At 52.3% G+C, this 16,888-nt stretch overlaps 1 protein-coding gene across 4 annotated transcripts in view; it reads right to left on the bottom strand.

Moving 5' to 3' along the window:
* GJC2 (gap junction protein gamma 2) overlaps nt 1–16,849 on the bottom strand; it is a 38,304-nt gene extending 21,455 nt beyond the window's left edge. The window contains exons 1-3 of one of the 4 annotated variants that reach the window (XM_027809885.2): nt 16,580–16,849; nt 13,712–13,822; nt 10,630–10,734 (exon numbers count right to left, since the gene is read on the bottom strand). The gene's annotated coding sequence lies outside the window, so the exon portion shown is untranslated. Of the gene's footprint in view, nt 1–3,256; nt 3,544–8,462; nt 9,245–10,629; nt 10,735–13,711; nt 13,823–16,579 lie in introns of those variants that run through there. The other 3 variants (XM_055710128.1, XM_027809884.2, XM_055710130.1) reach the window with 3 other exon arrangements.
* Between the last annotated feature and the right edge of the window lie 39 nt (nt 16,850–16,888).

Raw genomic sequence — 16,888 nt, 5'->3', positions numbered from 1 at the left:
TCCTGGCCAGCCCTGAGGAGATGCCATCACTCCTCCACCAGCTCCAGTCCCTGCCCAGACTTCTGTCTAGCTCCTGCTTATGGAATTTTGGGAGGCTTTTACCTGCAATTCGGAGAATGACCAATTTCATCCTTTTTCAAGCCTGTCCATGCAATAGCCCCATTAACGCGGTGGAAAAAAAGGGGACAGGGGGGACCTCCAGCCTCTCTGCTGTGCAGTGGAAGGGGACGGGTGAACCGCGCATCCCTGGGCAGGTCTGTTTTTGAAAAGCAATTACTGGCAGGGAAGAAGGCAAATCCTGCATTCCTCAGCGAAGGAATCCAGATGATATCACCTCCTGCCTGGTGGCAGCAGCATTCCTGCCTGCAGCGGCTCCCTCCAGCCAGCCCCTGCCTTTGCTACAAATATTTGTTTTGGCTTGTTTTTTGGAAGCTTCCCATTACAAGGAATAACAGCAGGATGGACTCTCCTACTGTAAGGCTTGTCTCTGTACCAGTACATTAACACGGGCCACAGGTTAATAGAGGTTCACACATGCCAGCCAAAATTTTACTGCCAGTAGCGGAAGTGTGTATGTGTGTGGTAGTTGGTTTTTTGATTGTGTTTTTTTTATTAAAAAAAAACAAACAAAACTTGTGTGGTGCAGCCCAGACTGAGAGGTATCAGAAATCTCTTAAAATAGAAGGCTGCCTGCTCCACTAAACCACTTTCAACCGAATTTGCTCTATTTTCTCGTATGTGCACCTGTGCTGGAGGCATGTAGGTGTGCCTCTAATCCTATGGCTTTCTCTCCCTCCCTTTCTAGTAGGTCACACCTAGTAGGATACATCTACTAGGATGCCTAAAGCAACTCTGGATCTTTCCTAACCAACTGGCCTGGAATAAGGTGCCCTTTTGCCTGGAAGGGGAGTCCCAGTAGACGTTTCTAGGAAAAGGGTTGCAGAGGTGTGGAGCAATTGTGGGGTAACGTGGAGGCAGGACCACGTGCAGCATGGTGGCTTCTCCTCAAAAGGAAAAGATCCCTCGTGGTACCCTCCAAGACTGTTTTTAAGGCACTTGGATGGGATTTAGTTGCCTAACCCTAGGTGTTCAACCCTCCCTGGAGCTGAGCTTAACATCTGCTTGACCTCCGAGGGCTGGTGTGGGACAGAGCTCAGTTTCCAGCTCTTCTCTCTGCTCCTCCGGATTTCACTACGTGCTCTCAGGAACCAGGGGAGCAGAAACACACCCTGTCCAACATGTGGTATCTTCCTGCAACTCTGTCCCAATAGTTTACATTTTTAACTACCCTTAATATTATCCATCCCGCACAAAGGTGCTGCTTGCACCCCACTGTTCACCCACTTCTCCGTAGCACCCGTGGTGATGAAGGAGGGAAGGGGGACACAACTGGAGGGTCAGGAACTGACTGTAACGTAGGTGCCTTGCAGCAGGTGGATAAATCGCTTCCTTATGCTCCAGGATGACCCACTGCTGGCACCTGAAGAAGTTTCACTCCCAGACGTTGACTGCAGGTCTAATGGGAGAGGGACAGTCCTGCCCTTCAGGGGAATATGCTAGAAGAGCAGCAGAGTGTTTTTGTGAGACGCCTGTGAGGTTAGATTACTCTAAATCCCACAAGTGCTGATGGGATCTCACTCAAAGGCACTGATTTTACTAAAACATGAGTTGTGCCACTGAGCTCCTAGCAAAGGCATAAGGAGAGGAGTGACAGGAATGGAAGCCAGCTGCATTATTAATGCCAGTACAAGGTATTGGCCCCTATCTGAGTGCATGGGTGAGCGGGTCTGGGTTATAAAAAAAGCACATTTAAGCAACCTGTAGCGATAGGACAAGGGGGAATGGTGTTAAACTGAAAAGGGGGAGATTTAGATGAGATATTATGAAGAAATCCTTCCCTGTGAGGGCGGCGAGGCACCAGCACAGGCTGCCCAGAGCAGCTGTGGGTGCCCCAGCCCTGGCAGTGCCCAAGGCCAGGCTGGACGGGGCTGGGAGCCACCGGGGCTGGGGGAAAGGGGCCCTGCCCATGGCATCCAAACCATTCCAAGATCTATGAATCCCTTTTGGAGGTTTCTCAAGCTGATGCCTCCTGCATCTGCTGATCACCTTGTTCTGCCAGGCCAAGGAGGCTGTGAGCACACGGACGGGAGCCCCGGACACCACAGTCTGGCTCTCTTGGTGCCAGATATGGCCTTCATTGGCGTAACAGCTAAGTCTGGATGGATCCCCACCACACTGATGGGTGAAATCACCTCTCCTTCCCTATGGGGACTGCAGGCTGCAGCAACCTCTTTGAACCAGGCAGGAGCCAGGCGTTTTGCACAGCTGCTGGGCAGCCCGAGCCCTAAATCAACCCTTCTTCAATTAGTGCAGGACTTTCATCAGTGCTCTGTTGTTTTTAAGCTTCAGCGATAAGAGGCTTCGGTGAATGTTTCAAATTGTACGTAAACAACAGCCTGCCAACATAAACACTATAAAAACACTCCCTGTAAATCACGCACCAGAGTTCACCCTTACTAGCTCTATTAACATTTTCTGGAATGGCTAAAAAAAGTGCTGTGGGCTGCCAGGAGGCTCTGCTGCCACGGAACTGGGGAGAAAGAGAGACATGCAGTGCAAAAGCTTGCAAGAAATCAGCTTCTGGGAGCAGAGCTTCCTTCTCATCCTCCCACCTCGGGATCTCTGGGCAAGCTCTGCTCACCGAGAACTAAATAAATGAGCTCCACACCCACACATGTCCTGGCCAGCATGCGGAACCTTGCACGTGTTTGCCGTTAGACACAGTATTTCTTCCAGAAAGCTGCCTGCTTTTTTGGCTTGGCTGCATCCATCTCCACTCTTAACAGCCAGGAGTAAAGTTATCTTGCAAAGCAGCTTCAGAGGTACCCCACGGACCCTCACAGCTCACGCTGACCTTGAGGGCTAAAGCAGGAGATCAAAACCTCCTGTGTTTGGCAGCAGAGCTTTCTCTGATCTCCAGGCAGAAACAGCCTCAGTCAAACCCTACAGCAACCTGGAGAGCCAAGAAGGGGGAGGTCTGGGGCGGCCCCCACACCGGGGGCAGACCCACCTCTGGTCTCTTTGCTGCGGGTCCTGCCTGATGAAAGCCCCACAGTGCTGCAGCCCCTGGCCGTCTCCCAGGCTGGAGCCAAAGGAGAAGGCACAGGGATCCTCCCCCTCTCCCAAAATCACGGCGGCACGCAGTCTGTCTCACCAGCCTGGGGATGCCCAGGACAGCTTTGCTGGAGCTCCTCACCTCTCTGCTCACATGGGAATGCCGGGCAGGTCTCCACACCCCAGCCAGGGTGGCGGGATGTCTCATGCTCCACCAAACCAACATTCCCCACCGATCTGTGTCCGTCCTGCGCAAACCTGTGCATCCATTCAACCAGGAGCTGAAGCTAAGGCTGATCTCTTCTCGCCCATCTCCCCCTGGTCCTGCAGCATGAAAAATGCTTTGTCTGGGGAATTTGCAGCCTGAAAATGACCACCTCCTGCAAAGCCAAGCCAAGCACGTAACAAAGCTCCATTGAATAGCAGCTTTCCTCTGGGTGCCCTTGGAGAAGCGGCTACATGAGCACTGAGCAGCTCCTCCCTATTGCTGCTCCAGCAGCTGGAGCATCCCGCGAGCCAGCAGCCTTCCCTGCAGCCCCAGCAACGCTAATGGGTTGTGGCATCTCGGATGACCCTAAACACCTATGTGGGGGCAACCAAAACGGGCCCGGGGTGTCCCGTATACAGCCCATAGAGTCTGGGTGCTGGGGTCAGCACAGGGTCCTGGCCCCGGCAGTCTCCCCTTTCCCAGGGGACCCAACCACAACCCCAGGAGAAGCCGCGCTGGCAAATGAGGTTCTTGCTACAGGAAGGATTGCTTTGCAATGCCCGTGGTGTCATCTTTTCTCTCTCTCCTCCCCTCTTCTTCTCCAGCATTGCTTCCTTCTTAGTAGCTTGATCTAGTTTGACTTGAAACTCTGCAGAGCTGGGGCTGGCTCACATCTTCCCCAGAGCCACGAGGTGCTCCCATCCCACCGATCACGAGAGGAGAGCAAAGGGCTGCTCTCCTGCTGCAGAAAGCCCCAGGGGACCTGGCAGTGCTTGCACAGGCCACCAGGTCACCAAAACACTGCCAGAGCCAGGGAGACATCGTCTGCTCTTGCATCATGTCACTAGATAGCAGCTCCTCCCCAGGGCTCGGAGCAGAGAGAAGGGCAGGGGGGAGGGAGGGGGGAGCTGCCTGCCCTGGAAAGGAAACCAGGACATAAACTTCTTAGTGAACCTGGTTAACTATTTCTGTCTGGGAGCACAGAGGAAAGGGCTGGGCAGAGCAGAGAGCAATACCATTGTCCCCAGCAGGAAAAAAAAAAGGGGGATGATAAAAGTGTGCCTGGAGGAATTTGGCACAGGCTCATGTTTGAACTGGCATCATGTTTCCAAAGCAGAGGCTTCCAGATGCACAGTAGGGCGTTCTCCGGGACGGAAACTGGTGGGGAGCATCACTTTGAGTCGTGGGTTGGATTAACTCTGCATTGATGCAGAGGGGCAGAAGGAGAAGGGATTCAAGCACCCAAAGATGCTGAGGGCTGGGCTGGAGCTGGCAGTGATGCTTCAGCCTGGCGGCTCGGCCGCCGTGGGAGACAAGCCATGTTTCTGGGCTGTTTCCCCATGATTTTACCTATTTACATCCCCCCAGCAGCCCTCTGGTGGGCTCACACGTGCAGTCTGTGGCTGACTGCTGGCCACCATGCTTGAACGGCACCCTGCACAAAGCAGACAAGGCTCTCGACTGAGTGTGTGTGCAAGAGGGTATTAAAAAGGGTCAGAAATAACAAAGCAAAGCAGAAACAGCCTCAGGAGATGCAGAGATCCCTCAGTCCTTGCTGTGTTGAATTAGGTCTTATCTGTGGAAGTGAGGCTGCTGCATGTAAATTCACTCAGAAGAAAAAAGGGCTTCGTGACTCCAACACCACCCCAGCCCCGTGAAGCAACTGGTGCTACCCTGTCACCCCCTGGTGCTGCTGGTCCCCTCCCAGCAGAGGCCAGGTGATGGTGGCATCCCTGACGGATGACAAGCGGGGCCAAGGCTTGTTGAGTGTCATTAATGATCAGCATGATGGGAGCCAGTTTGGGGCCAGTCCCAGCTGGGGAGACCTCAGCAAAGCTGGAGAAACAGGCTGGTGGCACCCAGGTGAAGTTCAGCAGAGGCAACAGCAGAACGGTGGCCCTGGCTGGGGACGGGACACAGGACAGTGGGAAATGACTGGCTGGGGAGCAGCTCTGCAGGCAAGGACCAGGGGTCTTGGTGGTCCAGTGGGGCATGAACCAGCAGCATGTCCTTGCAGCAGAGAAGGCTGCCCCGATGTTGGGCTGTCACAGCAAGACTGTAGCCGCCGGGCTGAGCGCTGCTATCATCCCCTGGGTTCTGCCCTTGTAAGGCCACAACTGGATACTCTGTCCTGTTTGGGGCTCCCCGGTGCAAGAAGGGTACTGGAGTGAGTCCTGCAGAGGCTTCTGAATTGGTTGTGGGTGGGAGAATGGGATGTCCAAGGAGAGACTGAGCGAGCTGTGTCAGATCAGCCTGGTGAAGAGAAAGGGAAGATCTTACGGGTGTGTGCAGCTGCCTTGTGGGAGGTTATAGAGAAGGTGGGCCGGATGCATCTCAAGAGTACACAATGAAACAACAAGATGAAGCCAAAAAATTTCAGCTGGATATGAAATAAAAAAATTCTCCATGAAAAAATTGGCACAGGGAGCTGGTGGGATCTCCACCCTTTGAGATAACTCAACTGGACAGGGCCCTGAGCAGCTTCATTCAATGTCAAAAGTTGTCCTTGCGCCTTGACATCCTGAGGTACCTTCAGCCTCTGTTGTCCTGTGATTGCACAACTCACCCTCTGGATCCCCATCAGTCCCCGCTTGCTCATTATCTCCCACATCTCTGCACCCACTGGTGACCAGGAGAAGATGGCATCCTACCCAGGAGACTGCTCTGCCCCCAGGGTGAGCAAGAAGGCAGACCACAGAAGAAAGTGTGCAGCTCTTGGAGAAGCTCTTCTGAGACCCTGCTCAAGGGCTTGACTTGCCCTTCTAGAGCCACCTATGCTCTAGGGACAGCCCAGGGCACCTGAGGTCGGGACATGGGGCTGGCAGGCAGCCCTGGGGTTCCCACCTTCTGGGGAGGCAACCAGAGAGCTGATGGGACACCCCACAGCACCGAAAAAAAGGCAGAGGCAGGGAGATAAACAAAGCACTCTAGCAAAATTGAAGTAAGTGAAATAGCAATTTACCCCTTATGCCTTAATTTATAGGATGGGGCTCCTTGTTTGCTATCCATTTCCCCTATCTCTATTCCTATGGCCCCAGGTTGCACTGATAGCGTGCAGTAAGCCCGCACAAAGTTGTTTTTTTTTCCCCTGACATCAAGAAGCAGAAACACCAGCTGTTTATGTGGCCGATCACCAAGATCTCCAAGAAACAGAGTGGGTCAAAGGAAGCTGCACAGCCTTAAAAATGACTCTTGGACTGGTTTGATGAGCTTGGGGTGGAAGAGTTCCAAAGAAGCCGTAAGTTATGGCAAAGGAGAATCCTCTGCAAGCGCTTGGACCTGCAGAAATACGGTGGATGCCGCATGCCGCAGTCCACCTCCACAGTGCATTACTGGGGAAGGAGGGGTTTCCTTATTACACACACCAAAAAAAAAAAAAATCTTCTGGTATTTTGGTCTTGGACAACACCCAAGGATTGTCTCAGAAATAGCTCTCACAGCTTGCAGGAGTACAAGGCAGAGTCCCTGTCTGTGACATGCCCCTTTCTCCCACCACCACCCTCTCGTGACTCACTTGCGCTGGGTTACATCAAATTTCCTTCCTCTGACTTTCTAAGGAGGCTTTGGACAGAGGACAGGTTGCCCTCCTGTGGCATTTCAAAGTAATCTGGGTGAAAGGAGGTGGTGTCTGTGGGCCCCTAAAATCCAAGGGACTCTGTTTCCCTCTGGTTGGGATATGGGGGTATTCACTCAACCCCTGCCAGGAGAGGACATGGTGCTCTCCCATTAAGCACAGCTTAAATAAATTTATTAAGCCAAGCCCCTGTGCTTGGTATAGATGGAAAGGGCATTTTGTGATGGGAAGTGATACAGCCCCCAGCATGTGAAGCGCCTCCCTACCATGCACAGGACACAGCAGGGACCAGGAGGGCTCAGGGCATCCTTCCAGCCCCACTCTCCAAGGATCCCTTTAGACAAAAGCTACCGTTTGCTACAAATGTACCATCAACCTGGAGTAGGAAGGATGTAGCCAAGGGTCACCCATCAACCACAAGGAAGGTCTTAGGGTTCTAATGAGGATGGAACCAATAAAGGCTACAGGAACACAACAGCATCTCTACACGAGCCTCACCTAAAGACCGAGAGGTGTTGACGATGGATACAAGCTGGAGGAGATCCCACCCCAAAGGAGCATCCTGTGTGTTTGGTAGCCAACAGGAGACTTTTCTCTCAAGGAAGGCTGGTTAGCCAAAAAGATAAGGCCACCAAGGAGCAGGTTCAGCTCCTGCTGGTGGTGATGCTGCCGAGCCACTGCCCTCCCCGTGCCTCAGTTTCCCCAGACATCCTTTATGGGGTGCTTTGAGATGTGAGGATGGAAAGTGTGCTCACATCCTCAGACATTATTTTAAGAAACCAAACAATACAAAGCACCTTACAGAGAACATACACTTATCAATGGATCTTTTGTCGATAGGTTAGAGACACCAGCTGCAAAACCGTATCTTCTGCTGGGCTGAGCTCCTAGGGGTGCCGGTCTCCAAACAGCAGCTCATGATGCATGAACAGGTACCACCTAAGCTGACGCTCCAAAGCAAGCAGGCTGCAGACCCCAAAATCTACTGTGCAACCAGGAGTCTCAGAAATATAACCCAAGGGACAGAGAGAAGGACTAGCAGGAAAACCAGACCCTGAAGCATCTTCCTCTCCCCACCTCTGGTGGCCTAAGATAAACAGGAGGTTTGGGATGGGGACCGGTCAGAAGGTCCCAGAGCATGTTGGGGTTTCCATCAGCAAAAAGTTTTCAAATTAAACAGATGTATTTAAAGAAACTGGTTTATTTAAATTAAATAAACCGACTGTTTAATCCCAGACTCCCTGGAGATGGATTTGCACTGCCCTGTGTGACAGGGATGATTTATGCCCACAAAGTGCACACAAAGTGATGCCAAATAGGGGTGTTATGTCTCTTACCACCAGCAGGAAAAGCAATATGCGAACGTTAGGTCATGGCAAACGCATTCCCCACCCAAGTGATGGGGAAAGGGCAGAAAACGAAGAGCTGGGGAGAGCAGGGTGGGAACAGAGGTAGATCGAAGCAGAGGAAGGGAGTCTGCAAAACGCCTATAATCAGCCAAGCTAAAACCATCCAGTAAAATATCAAAATAAAGCAGAGGGGAAGAAAAACCAAAATAAAACAAACCAAAAAGTAACATACGGAGAAGCGCTGGGCTCAGTCCTTTGCAAAACCATCCCATCCTTCCACGCTGTGGTGTGCAGAGCTGCAGGCAGCGCCCTGTCCCGAGCTCCCTGGCCGCTGCTTTTCCTCCCTCCCACCCCTTCGAACCCAGCTCTCTTCCCGCTGCACCAGCCGGGAGACGATGACGTGGAGACCTCCACTGGGGAAGCTTTCTGAGACGGGAGAGCTCCTCCAAGTCTGACGCTGCAAACCCATCGTTCCCTGGGACGCCAAGGATTTCTTCCCCTTCCTTCTATTTTTTCTTTCTAAGCACCCAAAAAAAGTCCAGAAAAAATGAGAATGTGGCGATGTTTTCAGGAGCCAAGAGCAATGCCTGGGGAAAAATTCAAATAAATCAAATCGTCTAAAGGTTTAGGGCTAGTAACAGCAAAAAGAGAGCTCCTTGGTGCAGGAGGGGAGGTGGGAAGCGGAGGTGCTGCCACGGGATAAGAAATGCTTCCTTCTTGTCTGAACTTTTCCTTTCTGTTCAAGCAGGGGTGAAACAGAAAGGAAAGTCGGCTGCAAACTCGATCTGTCCTTACAGCTGCAGTGACACACGGTGCCAGCATCAAAACCCTCTTTTTCCCCCCCTGTGACTTACATCAAACTGAACAGCCCAAAGCTGTGCCTGTTGCTCAAATTTTACAATTTTGGTATTTTATGTTGGCCAGGGGCTCCCTGCCAGCCCCATCCCAGAGCTTTCTCATCACTCTGCTCCCTTCCCAGCCCCATTTTGCAGGGCTGGGGGGGTGGCTGGAAGCATCGCCCTGTTCTGTGGATAACAGCTGGAATGGAATAGAGGGGACAATTTCCTCCTGCTCCAGCCCCTCCTCCTCTGCCAGAGGGTTTTTCTTCCCTCCCCCCCCGCCCCCATGCAGGTCTCCAAAGAGGGCAGTGAGGTTACCCCAAACTTGAACACAACAAGCAGAGATCAAATCATTGCCCCCATCCAGAGGCTACAACCCAACCTTTGGTGCATTGTTATCTGTTCCTTTGTGTTGCCAGCTTGCGTGACTTTATGATTGGTCTCACAATAATTGATGTTTTCTTTAAAGGCCCCGTGCTGCGAGGCGAGATTTGGCTTCTGGGAGTCCAAATCAGCAAGGTTTTGCTTGGTGCAGTTAAAGAACCTCCCCCAGACTTCACAAATCCAGCATGAAGATGGCTCTAAACCTTTACAGTCTGGTGGTTCTTCAACATCCTAATCCTACAGGGACCCAAAGCATGTCCCTCGGCATTTCTTAAGTAGCACCCACCATGTGAAACTACTCAAAATAACTTGTTTTTCCCAGTTTTAAGGAGAAGGGATGTCCTTGCTCCCCGGCACAGCTGGGATAGGGCAGCCAAGTTTTTCATCCTCTGATTTTTCAAGTGTGTTTCTTCTCTCCAGCTGCTTTAGAGGAAGAACAAGCTGGGAAACAGCCTGGCTGACTGTGCAGGGGGTATCTGTTCCCAGGAGGGGTTTTCAAGAGAAAATTAGCTCATAGGTTGCTCTGGGGGTGGAGGAGGAAGAGAGAGAAGGGAGGCATCGCCGCAGTGCTTGCTCCTGCAGCTGGTGCTGCCCTTGACACAGTCACAAGCCAAAATGTCAGCCCAAACGAGAGGTTTTCAAGCAGATTTTGGGCAAGGAAAACACCCTTACTAGAAACTGTTTAGGAGAATCCTTTTGTAGGTGCCCAACCTGAAAACAACCTTAAATATGCTTCTAAAAAAAACCCCCGCCTTGCTCTGTTTTGGACCCAGAGCAAAGTCATATTCAGCCTTGTTTAAAACAGTTTCAGGCAAAACCCTGGATCCAAATTTTAAGGGATTGCCCAGACCCCAAGCGGAGTTGGATTTCGTGTAGCTTAAGCATGTATTTAAAACAAAACATTTTACAGGCATAAAAAGTAGCAAGACAATTTGCATGGCGCTCTACATCAACTTTACGTATACTACATAAATATGTTACATTAAAATTGTATTATATATAAATATCTGCAAAATATATTACAAGGATCAATGAAAGAGTGACATGGCCCCCCAGCATGAAGAACAGAGCATCCTTTTTCCCCCAAATCCCCCTTTTCCTCCCCATCAGTTATATCCCCAGAGTTGTGCCTCAGGAAGGAGGGAATGAGACGAGCCATACCTTTCACAGCCAGGAAAAAAAGGTGCGTCTGAGCTGTAGGTCTTCACCGCATAACCGGAGGCCTTCGGGGCAGGAGAAAGCCCTACAGCATGACCAGCCACAGCCCTGCAACAAAGCCAAGGAGGAGGCGATTATTCCCGGGCATCTCTCTGCCAGGCACAATACGGCAGCGTTTCAGCGCCCGCGCTCAATGCTGTCATTGTCCCCTCCAGAGCTGAGGCTCCTGCATGCGGTGGCACGGGGTGAAGCTTCTGCTCCTCTGCAATCTCCCATAAAGCTTTGTCCCACTGCTGGAGAGGACCAGGAGACTGGCTTGCTCCTAGGGCAAGATAACAGACCTAGGGACAGGAGACATCTCAGTTGTGCCTTGCCAACGCCATTGCGCTATTGCTTGGTGTGAGGTTCCTGCAGGAAGGAAATAGGATCTTAGATAAAAATACATCATCAGGGGTACAAAGACAATGGCAAGATTGGATTGAGAACAGGTGTTAACAGCGCACTGATAAAACAGAGGGATGCTGCAGGTGGTAATTTGCAGGGATCCTTCCAGGGACTTCACATCTGGGTGCTGCATCCAGTGGAGGAGCACACTGAGGAACTGGAGAGGGTCTGGTGGTGGCCACCGAGACGGTCAGGGCTGGGATGCGTGAGGGGAGGCTAAGCTGGCTCTGGTCAGACTGGAGAAGAGCAGAGGAGACCTTATTGATAAATACAACTATTAAATGGGAAAGTGGCAAGAAAACAGAGCCAAACTCTTCTCAGAGGCGCTACATTGGCTGCAGCTAGGATGATAGGAAGGCACGAAGGAAAAATCCTGCCTGTCTTTAGAAACACCAGGAGCTGCTGTAAAAAGACCAGTGAAATTTCTTCCCCATCACAGTGGATAGGACAAGGGTGATCAGGTTGGATTTCAGCAATAAAAACAGCAAAGAGCCCAGAGATGCTACCACAGCAGTGCCATCTGCTTTATTCTTGCTCCTACCTGCCAGCCCTGGTGTCTGCGGGTTAGGAGCAGGTCCTAAAGCTGCTGGGGTGAAGCTGCAGGGGGATGGCCCCCAGGAACAGCATCCAGGCTTCAGGGGAGAAAGGGGTGAAAAAACCCATGGTCCATAAAGGCAAACAAAGTGTGGAAGAGCTGCTGTGAGGGAGCTGGGCTGCTCCCCAGGGATGCTGGCAGAGGCAGCACGTGGGAGCCCAGGAGCAGGGGGAGGGAGCAGAAGGGATGTTCAGCCCAGGTTTGAAGCCACGAAGATGTTCGTGCTGGCTGACTGCAGACATTATGGCTTGCTAGCCTCCACAGGTCAAGCTACAGTAATAATTAGCAATCAGATACCCAATCAATGAAACATGTGAGGTCATCCTCATCATCCAGAGGAGCAGCCCGACAAGCTCTCTCCCCCAACGGGTACTGGCCGTGGCACCTCAGGCAGGACGATTAATCCACTGGTGTGGGCAGTGACACCAGTCTCCCCTCTCCACCTGATTCAGGGTGCTGTTTTCTCTCTCCAGTCCATGCTACCATGTCCGGGAGGCATCCGTGGGACCACCACAATGTTCAAAAACAAGGCATGCAGCTCGAGTATCCTGCACTTCCAACGAAAATTTACAAGCGTTTTTTTGTTTCGTCCCCACCCTATACCTAGTACATCCAGGTCAGCACATTGCTAGTTGGAATAGTGGGGAGCACTGCACTTGGCTTTTTGGAGTGTTTTCCCAGCAGGGCTCAGTCCCCATCAGCTCCGTGCTGGCTTTGTGTTAGGGAGCCAGGGACATTAACTCATCTCTGCTATCAGCTGGGCTTTGGCTGGATCCACTTAAAAACCACTGAATTCAGCAAAAGCTCCCTAGCTCTTCCTTTCTGGCTTTGGACGTGATCAAACATCCCCATGCCACGGCTGCAAGACCAAAGTCAGTGATCATTGAAAAGGCTGTTCCAGGAGGGCAACTGGATGCCCACCACGAAGGCACATTGCTTTCCATCAGCAAGACTTGCTTCATAGCAAACAGGAGCAGTAACACCACGCCCCCCCCCCCCCCCTCCCTCCCCGAGCTTCAAGGGAAGATCTGCAAATTAATGTAAATTGAAAAAGGCATTGGCCACTGCGAGGGGACAGCCGCCCTGTCCTTCCCTGCATCCACTGGATCTGGCTCTCAGGGGGGTCTGCTTCCAACATGGGTTCAATAAAACAATTCTCTCTACAAGAGAAATAATAATTAAAAAATCATATATATTATAAGTATTCACCAAGCTCCACCTGGGTACCAGCATTTTGCCTTCCCTGCCTCCCTTCTTTTTATCACCTCCTCACATCTCTGGCAGCCAGAATGGGGTAAGTAAAATCCAGGAAAACATCCTGTTCCTCCCTCCTTTGGTGCCTGGGGAGTGATAAATCAGGCATCAGGAGGGGGATGTGCCCCTTACTTCACAAGCATCCGGTTGTACCAGTTGCCTCGCACACAATCTGAATTGCAGATGGCTTCTGGCTATTTATGGGGCTGGAGCCACATCCAGGACAAGGGGAATCACAGCTGCTATTGTTGGAAAAAGCTGAGCCTTTTTTTCTTCCCATTTTTGAAGCCTGAGAGCAGGGCTGAGCTTGAGAAACAGGGAGCATGGTGTTGATGCCGGCGTTCTGCCCCAGCTGGTGCTCCTTGTAGCGTGTTCCCCCCATCCAGAGCCAGTCAGGTTTATGGATCAGCATCCTGCACTCTCCAGGGACAACACTGTTGCACACCCAGTCGATGAGGCTGACCCAAATACAGTGCCCAGCAAGGCAGGCACATCCTGGCTCCTGGTCTGGCTGCCAGGGCAGCTTTTATCCTCATGGAGCTGATGGAGCTGGAGACAGCACGATTCCTACAAGCACCTTGGAGCATGAGGTACCGACGGGATGCTCCTCGATACCCTGTGCTAGAAAGAAAACTGTGTCCTCCCCCACAACTTGCTTTCCAGCAGCATCACGGTCAGGGAAAATGAGTCCCCAAGGAGCAGCGTCTTGGCCAAGGGGTGCTAGCACAGGTCCCGCCAGGGTCAATTAGCCCCAGTGAGAGTTATTAGCTGTTGTTGTTATATGAGACCTACCTGTTGTCGGTGTTGGTGGTGCTGGTGGGTGTCTCAGTCAAGCCACGGCAAGGACAAGCCTGTCTCAGTGTGAGGCAGCAGCAGCTGGCACGTGACTGTCACCTCAGTGTCCTGTGGGAAAACATGAAAAGGGCATCAGCATCCCCGGGCAGGGACCACAGCACCTGGCATCAGACCAATCTCAGCTAGAGCCCCCTGGAAAAAATCCCACAATCCAGCATGGCTGGATTCCCCAGGTGGGGAAAGCTACCCCCAGCCCACCAAGCCCACCTCCCACGGGCATGCTCCTCATCTGCTCCAGCACAAAGTCAGGTGGCTTCACGTGGCATGCAAGAAGCCAGAGGGTTTTGCACTGTGGCAGGTTGGGGAGCGCCAGCGTGTCTCATCCCACAGCTCCACTGCGGAGGGGTGACCCCTGAGTGAGGGCTGACACCCTGACCGCCCTGCAGTAAGGCTCTCGGCCCTGGTTTGAGGCATGCAGGCTGCTGGAAGATTTCCTAGAAGAGGTTTGCTGCATACCAACAGAAACACAGGTGCTGGATATAGTAGGAAAAAAAAAAAAGTTTTTTGCCAGAAAAGCTGGTGGGCTGAGACCCCCCAGCCAGCACTAACACCACTGATATGCTGAACAACCTCTCCAGAAGGTCCTAAATGCATTTAAGGAGCCCAGGCTGGCTTGCAGTAAGGTTTATCTCCCCCAGTAACTACTTCTGACAGCACTTGGGGCGCTGTAGCCACAGCCCTACCCATCCATGCCATCCCCACGCACCAATGGGAGCACATCCCATCGCACTTTTGCACCTGGGATGCTAAATCCCCGTGCTTGCGATCGGAAGCACACACGCAGACTGAGCCAGGCACTGATGGACAAGCAAGAAATCCACCGTTATTCCTACTTCTTTTTTCCCCCTCATTGCTTATTTTATACGCTGGCTGCCCAATTATTTCCCAGGCTGGCTCTGCCCTGCGGTGCCTTTTTGCAATGGCACAAAAGCAAGCTTGAAAATCAGGGCTGCCTCTAAAAGCACTGAGATACCAAGAAAAGCCACGGCAAGGACAAGCCTGTGGACCGTGGGATCATCGGAGAGGGACGTGATGCTGGAAGGAGCCCCAGGCAGATGGGCTTTGGGCTAATTTTGGCTGCTTGGAGCTCTCCTGGAGTGAGGCTCCAGCCTTTCTTGGCTTCCCCCAGGAGGATGTGGGCACCAGCTTCAGGGACTGCCTGCCCTCACGCACCACTGGTCCTTCCCAGGCTGTATCTTGGTGCCATTGAGTTGGAGCAGAGGTCACCTCTGCGTCTAAAGTCACCAATGCCACGTTTGCCCCTTGAAGGGGTATTTCTATTGCCAAAGACCTTGGATGAGCAGGAGGTTGGAAGAAGTGATCAGCTCCTGCCCCAGAAGCTGTGTGTCAGCCTGGATTCAGCAAAAAACACAAAAGCGAGACTGCAAAGCAACTACTTTGAAGTAAAAGTGCTACAGGGGTTTATTGGTTTTTGAGTTCCAAAATACCCTCAACCCCAGCTGGGGAGAGCCCTGGAGGAAGGTTTTATGCCAGCTTTTCCCCGGTGTGGCTCCTCATACCATCCCACGCACCCTTCTTGTGCGGATAAGCCTTCCTCCTCCAGCTTCTTCCTCTTGCAGGGAGGCAGGGTAAAGCGCTACCGCACTTCCCAAAGCATCTCACAGAGCCAAAATCTGTCCAGTTTTATCCCAGTCTGATGGAACAGTGAAAATACGTATCTATGTATGTGTGCCTCATATATATATATATTAAAAAAATCCTTTTTTCTGACATTTCTGCAAGCAACCCAGGAGCAAGCCCGTTCTTTCACTTGGGTGTAGCCTGAGATGGAGCAACTGACATCTCAGCCAGACTCAGGGCCATGCCTGGGGAGAGAAATTCATCCCTGTTGTCCCATGGGGCCAGGTGATGACGTTTTTAATGGCTGTTGGGACATGTAAATAAAACCACACTGGATTGCGTGAGCTTCCTCTTGTCCTTCACCTCACCCACCTTCACCCCAAAATGCTCCAAACCTGTTGGTTGCTATGTTCAGCCCCTTCCTGCCTGGAAGATCTCCTGGGTGGGAAAGAGGGTCCCTCAGGACTGGCATCTTGAATCACAGAAAACCCCGGGGCAGGGATACTCCTGCAGCCTCCCTTTGCCAGTGATCCCTCGATCCCATCGCCAGCCCCACATCGAGCACCAGGAGCTGCCGCTCACAGCTGTGTAGGATGCCAAGTTCAGTGGCCGCCACAACTGCAATGCTCAGGACTGTCCCTGCCTGCCCCAAAGATGCCTGCATGGCTGCATCCCCCATGAGCCGGTACCAAAACAATGGATCCAGAAAGGTATTTATGTTTGCAAATGCAATAAAATAGACATCTCATTTCTGAGGATGCAGAAATGAAACTCATTTCAACAGGTGCTTCACCCACCTGGTTACGAGATTCCATGAGCAGTGTGGCTCCTCCAAAACATCAAACCCTGAGAGGGGCACTGCTGACAGCACCCAAAAACAACTCGCGAGAGAGACTCAACAGCTACATCACCCATTCGGCGACCAGCCCAGCTCCAGCAACCCACTCCTGGTCCTTCCGCTACCCATTGCCATGCCAGTGGCCACCCCGTCACCTCACATTAGTGCTGGGCATCCAGGCGTTCGCTGCTTTGGTCTGGCAGACACAGCAGCAGCCGCTAAAAGCAGGTCACCCGATATAGGGTGGGTTATTTAGGACTTCCCTACCAGGGAAGGGGGACACAATCAGCTAAATGACTTCCTCCCCCCCCCCCCATTTTCCAAGTGCTGGCAGCGTGGCCACACAGCTGAAGCATCGTCCCTTCCTGTTCCCGGGCACCACTCACCTCTCCCAGAGGGATGCTGGAAGGCTGGGCTGGGGGCTGGCAGCCGTGCAGCTCTCGGGGCGTCGGCAGGAGGGCTGAGCCGGCAGCGGCTGGGCATTTCCATCTGACAGCTCTGCAGGTCCCATGCAGTGGCTGGAGACCACCGGACTGAGGTCAGCGCCGTGTCCTGCACCTCCGTGTCTTGCTGCTCGGCAGCGCAGGCCCCCTGCGCTTTCCTGCTGTCATTTCTGCCATCTAGAGGGGATGTTTCCCCATTGCAAATGCATCCCTCAAAACATGATGAAACCCCACAATTCAGAAAAAGAAAAT

The sequence above is a fragment of the Falco cherrug genome, chromosome 4 (genome assembly GCF_023634085.1).
Source record: "Falco cherrug isolate bFalChe1 chromosome 4, bFalChe1.pri, whole genome shotgun sequence".
Lineage (NCBI taxonomy): Eukaryota > Metazoa > Chordata > Aves > Falconiformes > Falconidae > Falco > Falco cherrug.
Note: the sequence above shows the minus strand (reverse complement) of the source record. Positions and strands in the feature narration are given on the sequence as shown.